Source organism: Marmota flaviventris, chromosome 1 (assembly GCF_047511675.1).
Source record: "Marmota flaviventris isolate mMarFla1 chromosome 1, mMarFla1.hap1, whole genome shotgun sequence".
Taxonomy (NCBI): domain Eukaryota; kingdom Metazoa; phylum Chordata; class Mammalia; order Rodentia; family Sciuridae; genus Marmota; species Marmota flaviventris.
In genome coordinates, this window is record NC_092498.1 from 117,591,945 (window position 1) to 117,599,356 (window position 7,412).

The following is a 7,412-nucleotide window of genomic DNA, read 5'->3' on the forward strand; positions in this document are numbered from 1 at the left end:
GCTTATGTTCTGACATAGACTCTACTCATTTACAAACAGTGGCCCTAGCTGCAGCAATAAAAGAAACTTTGAAACCACAGGATTTAGTACGAAAACCCCGCGGAAAATGTTACATTTGCGGGAGAAATAATCATTTTGCGCGGGAGTGTCGCATGCGCAATTTTAAGTTCAGGGCTCCATCTACTGGCGATAATAGATATTGCAAGGCTCAGCCCCATGCGGCGGATCAAGATGGCGCGGATGAGCCCGCCTTCTTGTCATCATTTCCGCCTGGCCGGAACACAAACTTCCGGTCGGCTCGCCCCCGGGCCGAAAATGAGGAAGTAGGTGGTCGCGCAATGTGACGTCATCGCGCCGACCATGGGGGCCGCCATCTTTAATTTTACCGGAGCGAAACAAACAGTTTCCGTACAAACCCCTAATGATTTTCAAGGCTTTTAAGAGATACTAATCGGCTGAAGCCATCTTTAAAACTAACTACTTCTAATTTAAGTCCCTTATTTCAGATATTACAAGGAAATCCCTCTCCAACCTCTCCACGTCAGCTAACCTTAGAGGCTAGAATGGCTTTAAGGAGAGTTGAACATGCAATTAAAAATGCACAGCTTACTAGAGTTGATCCTAAAGAAATAGTGTATTTATTAATATTTCCAACTGAACATACCCCAACAGGAGCCATATGGCAAAGATTAGGAGTTATTGAGTGGATTTATTTATCCCACTCTCCTCAAAAGACATTAATTCCTTTTCATGATTCTATAGCTCAATTAGTAATTAAAGGTAGAACTAGGATTTTACAATTAATTGGATCTGAGCCTGATATCATAATTATTCCATTTTCTATTCAACAGACTAATTGGCTTTTTCAAACTTCTAGCTCATGGCAGATAGCTTTTGCTGATTTTCCTGGCCAGATAGATAGCCATTATCCTCGTGATAAGATTATACAATTTGCATCATTAACGTCACTTATTTTTCCAAAGATTGTACGTGCACATCCTATAGATGAAGCTTTATCAGTGTTCACGGATGGTTCTAACTCAGGTAAAGCAGGTTTTTATAGTCGTGTTCACACAGAGGTAATACAAACTTCTTATACTTCTGCCCAAAGAGCAGAGCTTCAAGCTCTGATTTGTGCCTTAAATTACTTTTCAAATGAGCCTATTAATATTTATTCTGACAGCTTATATGCAGTCGGAGTTACTAAAAATATTGAAACTTCAGTTATTGGGTATACTTCATCACAAGAGTTATTTGAGTTATTTCATAATTTACAAAAGACAGTGCTAATGCGAAAGTACCCATGTTTCATAGGGCACATACGGGCTCATACTAATCTTCCAGGACCCTTAGTTTCTGGTAATGACAAGATTGATAAATTAGTAGCTTTTTGTCAACAGATGTCTTCATATGACTGTGCACTAGCTTCCCATTCCTTACATCATCAAAATGCTTCTAGCTTACGTAAAAAATTTAATATTACTAGAGAACAAGCTCGTCAGATTGTAAGCCAATGCCCTAAGTGTGTTATTCACACTCCATCTCTGCCATCAGGGGTAAATCCCCGTGGAGTAAAACCAAATCAAATATGGCAAATGGATGTAACTCATATTCCTCAATTTGGTAAGCAATGTTATGTACATGTCATAGTGGACACTTATTCTAGATTTATTTTTGCCACAGCACGTACTAAGGAAAATACTCAACATGTAATTTCTCATTGCCTAGCAGCTTTTTCTGTTTTAGGGTGCCCTATGCAGATTAAAACAGATAATGCTCCAGCTTATGTAAGCTCTTCTTTTCAACAATCTTGCCAAGAGTTTAAAATTAATCATAAAACAGGAATTCCTTATAACCCTCAAGGCCAAGCCATTGTGGAACGAGCTCATTTATCTATTAAGCTTCAATTACAAAAATTAAAGGGGGGGAATAGGTTTATGACTCCCCAAAATAGCCTTAATCATGCCTTGTTTGTTTTAAATTTTTTAAACTGTGACGCAGAAGGTCACACTGCTGCTGAGAGACAAATGTCTCCCTCAGTAACAGGCCCTTTAGGCAGAATTTTGTGGAAAGATTTACAGACTGGTCAGTGGAAGGGTCCAGACCCAGTGATAATGTGGGGTAGAGGTCATGCTTGTATTTTCCCAGAAGGTGCATTTCGTCCTATTTGGGTACCTGAACATGCTATCAGACATGGAAGAGATAGAACCCAGATTCAAGCGACTGAGGATTGACCAGGAGGAGGCCCTATCCAGAAGGAGGAGATATCGGAAAACGATGAAGAAAGACCAGATTGACCCAGCCGAAAAGCTGATTTCATGGGAAGACTTGAAGAAGCTAACAACCCAGGCTTCCCGAATACTTCGACACCTAGGAGAGAACAGGACCCCAGTGATGATGGTAGCAACAGTAATTGCCCTGTTGGGCTGTCAGGTAAAGGGGGATCAAGTAGACACTTACTGGACATATTTCCCAGATCCACCCCTGGTACACCCAGCTGTGTGGACTGGAGAATCTATTCCAGTATTTACTAATGACTCATTCATGATGGGAGGATTTACAGATACCCATATTACTCCCAATCATGTGACTAGATTTAATTATTCTGGCTACAGTGCCCAATTACCTTTGTGTTGGTCACATGATAAACATGCCGGCTGTCTAAAAGTATCATTCGAAGAAAAGACAGCGATTGGTAGACATAGACTGACAAATAATTCTTTTTATGGGGACTTAAGACCTTATACTAGATCAGTAATTAAGATGGGACTTTCCCATAACAAGCCAGTCATTTCTGCAAAACCTCCACGGATGCCCCACTGTCCAAATAGTTCTACAATTGAGATTGCCACCTTTCCTAGATGGATGGATTGTGTAAATACCTTTCCTGTACAACATAAGGTGTCTAAAGATAGTGGGTATATTTTAGACTGGTCTCCAAAAATTGATAAAAGACAATTACGAAGAAATTCTGCTATGACACCTGCAGGATTTGTTAGTAATATTTTGACTTATAGTAAAGGAGGTGTTCAGAAAGATGTTTGGCGTTTAATTGCTGCCTCAGAATTCTTACATTTTACAGACAAACCTTTACCAAAATTTGTTGGCAAGAACTGTAAAGAGGGATCATGCTATGGCTTACGAGCCTGTGTCCAATCTCCTTATGTTTTAATTATTGGAAATGTAAAAGTTAAATGGATAGATGACAGATATATTGTTACTTGTAATAAATGTAACCTAACCAATTGTATTACTAGATATAATGGAGGAAAAGGAGTGCTGATACTTCATCAGCCCTCTTTTGTTTTATTACCTGCTAATATTTCAGAGCCATGGTATGCTGATACTGGTTTACAAGTCTTACAGCAAATTCATGCCCAGTTAACAAGACCAAAACGTGCTATTGGAGTTATAATTGTTGGTGTTTTGGCGCTAGTCTCCTTTATTGCCTCAACTGTCTCTGCGTCTCTGACATTGTCTCAAAATATTCAGCATGCCAAATTTCTTAATAATTTAGCTCAAAATACTTCCAAGGCTCTGCGTAATCGAGTAAATATTGATGAAAGGATTGAGACTAAATTAAACGCCTTAGAGGCGACTGTTATAGACATAGGTAATGAACTTTCAGCCTTAAAATTTAAGGAAAGGCTTAAATGCCATGCCAATTATAAGTATGTTTGTGTTACAGCTGCCAAGTACAATGCTTCTCTCTGGGATTGGGAGAAGGTTAAAAACCATTTATTAGGTATTTGGCAAAATAGTAATAATAGCTTGGATATTCTGGAACTTCATCACCATATCCAAGACATTCAAAATAATAGAGCTGATTTTTCAGATCCTTCTTCTCTGGCAAACCAAATATTGAAGGAGTTAAATGGATTCAACCCTGGAAATATTCTTAAACACTCGGCCTGGTACATTATTGGATTATTCTCTTTGCTGTTAATTCTCTTTTGTGTTATAATTATAGGATGGCGAGTCTTCGGAACAAGAATACAGAAACTCCAAAGAGTGAACCGCCGCCTCATTTTTAAGAATAGAAAGGGGGAATATGTGGGAAGCCATCCTGACACGTGACTGGGCGACTCCCGTTAAGGGTCTGAGGCTTCTGGCTGTGTCGGAATTTTCCCGGCCCTTTCCTGATGAGAGAACCCGTCCGTGTGGGGGTGTGACTGACCACTGACCCCGGGGGCCCAATCACTGACCCTGACCTTGGAGTGCAGTCCCCCCTCAACCTTCATTGGATGGAATTATCCCCTGAATTTCTTGTTCCCCAATAAAAGGCTACTCCCTGGCGTGTTCACTCTCTCTCTCTCCTGCTAGCCCTGAGTAATCCTTGCTGCCCTGCTGGGCGGTTAGAGGTCGGAGCCAGAGAGGGGAGCCGTCTCGGACCTGGCAATAGAAATAAGGTAACTGTGTCTGTGTGTTTTATTTCGATCTCTTCTAACTAACTTTATGCCTAGAACCTCATTAATGAAACCATTGCGCAGGCCGCGTGGTAGAATCAGGGCTCTGACCTGGGTGGCAATGTCAATTGCCTGAGGTTAGCTCCTTTTTCTAATAGTCCTGGTACCTGAAGTTCTCAGCTTCAGTGAGCAGAGACTGAAAATCTAAAGAACAAAGTATGCATTGAGACATTCACCCCAAGGGCTAGAATGGGAAAGGAATGAGAATGGACATTTCTTTCCACTTCCAGTGGAGATAGGGGTAGGAGGCAGAGTGGTCCAGCATGGAAGGTAGGTTCAGCGGAGGGGTGGAGCAAAAGGTATCTCCTGAAAGATAATCAGGAGTGGGGATTTGGACTGCCGCTGTGGCATCAGGTTAGATAAGAGCTGCTGTGTGGCCAGCAGAGCATGTTGCAGAGGAACAAGGGCCTGTGCCTTGGTGCTACTTCCTCTGATGGCATAGTGTCTGCCTTCACAGGTGTCTGACTGCCACAGAGAATCTGGAATCTCCACTTGAATGTCAGTTTGGGGACCAGCCGGGGAAAGGCCTGTATTGATAGCTGCATTCATGCCACATTGCCATCCTTTGTTTCTCCAGTACAGGAGTGGGCTGTAAGTGAAGGTGGTGGCTCTCAGCACTTCCATCCGCTGCTGGGCATGCTCCTCCAGTTTCTTCTTCCAGCACAGGAAATCAGTGCATCCCCTCAGTTATCACATAGCGCAGACCCAGCAATCCAAAGTACAGTGGCACCCACACTGAGGCTGAAAATGAAGAGGCAAACTGACAGCTATAACATGGGACCTCAACTCTTTCTCCTTCCTCTGTTTGACTTGGCTCATTCATCCATTCCTTCCTTCCCACCCTCCTCAAAGACACATCTCATAGAATTCTCATTGAGTCCAAGCTAGTTTGGCAGGAAGCCTAAGAGGCCGCTTTCGCCTTTGATAGATAAGGAATGCTTGTGTACAGGGGCCATGACCTACCCAGACTCAGTCAGTACTTCTGGCTCCCAGTCCCAGACCCCATCCTGTCCTTCAGACTGAGATGCCTCACTATGCACAATATCCTTGAGCAAGTCAAAGCTCCCTACTTGATGGCAAGACTCCTTGCTTTTCTGTTTGGGCAGAGCATGATCTATGTCTCCAAGGAGTCCCTCCTCTTCTGGTGGAGCCTACCTCTTAACTGCTTAGCACTTCCTGCAGGAAGGCAGCCACCACCCTATCCCTACAAAGGGTATTCCCCTACACTCAAAGGACAGTAGGGCTACTTATGTCCAGGAAGGCCCAGGTCCTCCTTTGGGGAATCCATCAGTTGAAGCTTCTTACCAGTCCTATGGCTTTGGAAATAATGAACTCCCCCACTGCTCATTCCACCAATGGGAGTCCTCAGAAGGCCCCAGCCCCATTATGCCCTCAAGATGAGATCAGTGGGTTCTGAGCACTGAGAATTCCAGATTGGCGGTTGTGGAGTGGGTGACAGTTGATGGAAGGAAGGGACTCTATTTTGTGACATGTCATGAGCATCGTTGTCTTCCATCAAAGAATAGTCCCAACACCGAATTGTCTGTTCCCCACTTCATATGGGGAACTCACAGAACAGCCCCCAGGAAAGGGCCCTCACACCCTCAGGAGTTTCTGTTTATGCAGTGAGTTGTTACAAAGCCATTTATGGATTATTTCAGTGGGTTGTTACAAAGCCATTTATGGATAATTTCTCCTTCTTCCTTCTCCCTTCTCCTTCTCCTTCTTTTTCTTCTTCTATTTTTTTAATTGTCAATGGACCTTCATTTTATTAATTATTGATGTGGTGTGCTTAGAATCAAACACAGTGCCTCACACATGCTAGGCTAGTGCTCTACCACTGTGCCACAATCCCAGCCCTTTACATGGATTTTTCAGAGAGGAGTGGGGTAGAGAACACAGTGAACTTTGGACAGCCTTGTCATCAAGAAGTTTCTGACCAAGTTGTCAGAGAGACAAACAGCTCCAAAATTTCATGTAGTCGAAACCTCCTTCTGTGGCTCTTCCAATGTCTCTTTTCTTTCTTCTACCAGTGTTTCTTGGGCATCATCTGTCCCTGTGGGTGCTCTCCTTAATGTTATCCTGTATTTCTTTCCAGCTTCATCTTCTTCCCCATCCTTCAGACACCATTCCCTTCTGGGCATCCCAGAGTCCACTAAGAACTCTGGACTTTTGCCCAAACTACTCCTTCACTCAGGAGTGCCTCTCACCACATTTCTAGCTCTGAACACATCCTCGTCCTCCCACATGGTCAAAACTCCAACTCAGCAGCACTCTGATGCTACCTGATGGTACTGAATCAATCCCAGCACCCTATGGTCTCCATTTGGAGGAGACTTGGAGACCTGTTTAATTCAGCTTCCATCAGATAATGGAGTAATGAGATTAGTACTTTCCTACTCACCTCCAAATCCCTGAAAATTGTTGGAATTCAGGGACTTGCTTACCATCTCCTGGAGCATCTGGATTCATTTTGGACCAGCTCAGTTAGAGGGAAATTTTCTCATGAAGCCTATGGCAGCCTCCAATAGCTAGTACCACTGGTCCTGGCTTGGATCCTTGGCACCATTGAGTTCCTCCCATTTTCTTCAGTAGCCAGAATGAGCCTTGACAGCATAGATCATGCTAGTCTGCTCCCACATGCAGTGACTTCCCATAGTCCTCAGGTGAAAAACCACAATCCTTGACCAAGGCCTCCAAATGCCTGAATATTCTCATCAGCCACTCCCATGTGTCTCTTCCCCCTTCTTGTGAATCTTGTCTCTCAGATATTCATAGAGATCCTTTACTCACTTATTTTAGTTCCCTGCTCGAGTGTCTCTTTATCCCTGTTTTTCTTTGCCTGCTTTGTGTGTGTGTGTGTGTATATATATATATATATATATATATATATATATATATATATATATAAAATCTGTATCCATTGGTATGGAAACCTGTTAAATT

The 7,412-nt window shown here is 42.9% G+C and overlaps 1 pseudogene; it reads right to left on the reverse strand.

The window, feature by feature from the left end:
• Positions 1 to 4,650: 4,650 nt before the first annotated feature.
• On the reverse strand, positions 4,651 to 6,938 carry LOC139705211 (testis-expressed protein 38-like; annotated as a pseudogene).
• Between the last annotated feature and the right edge of the window lie 474 nt (positions 6,939 to 7,412).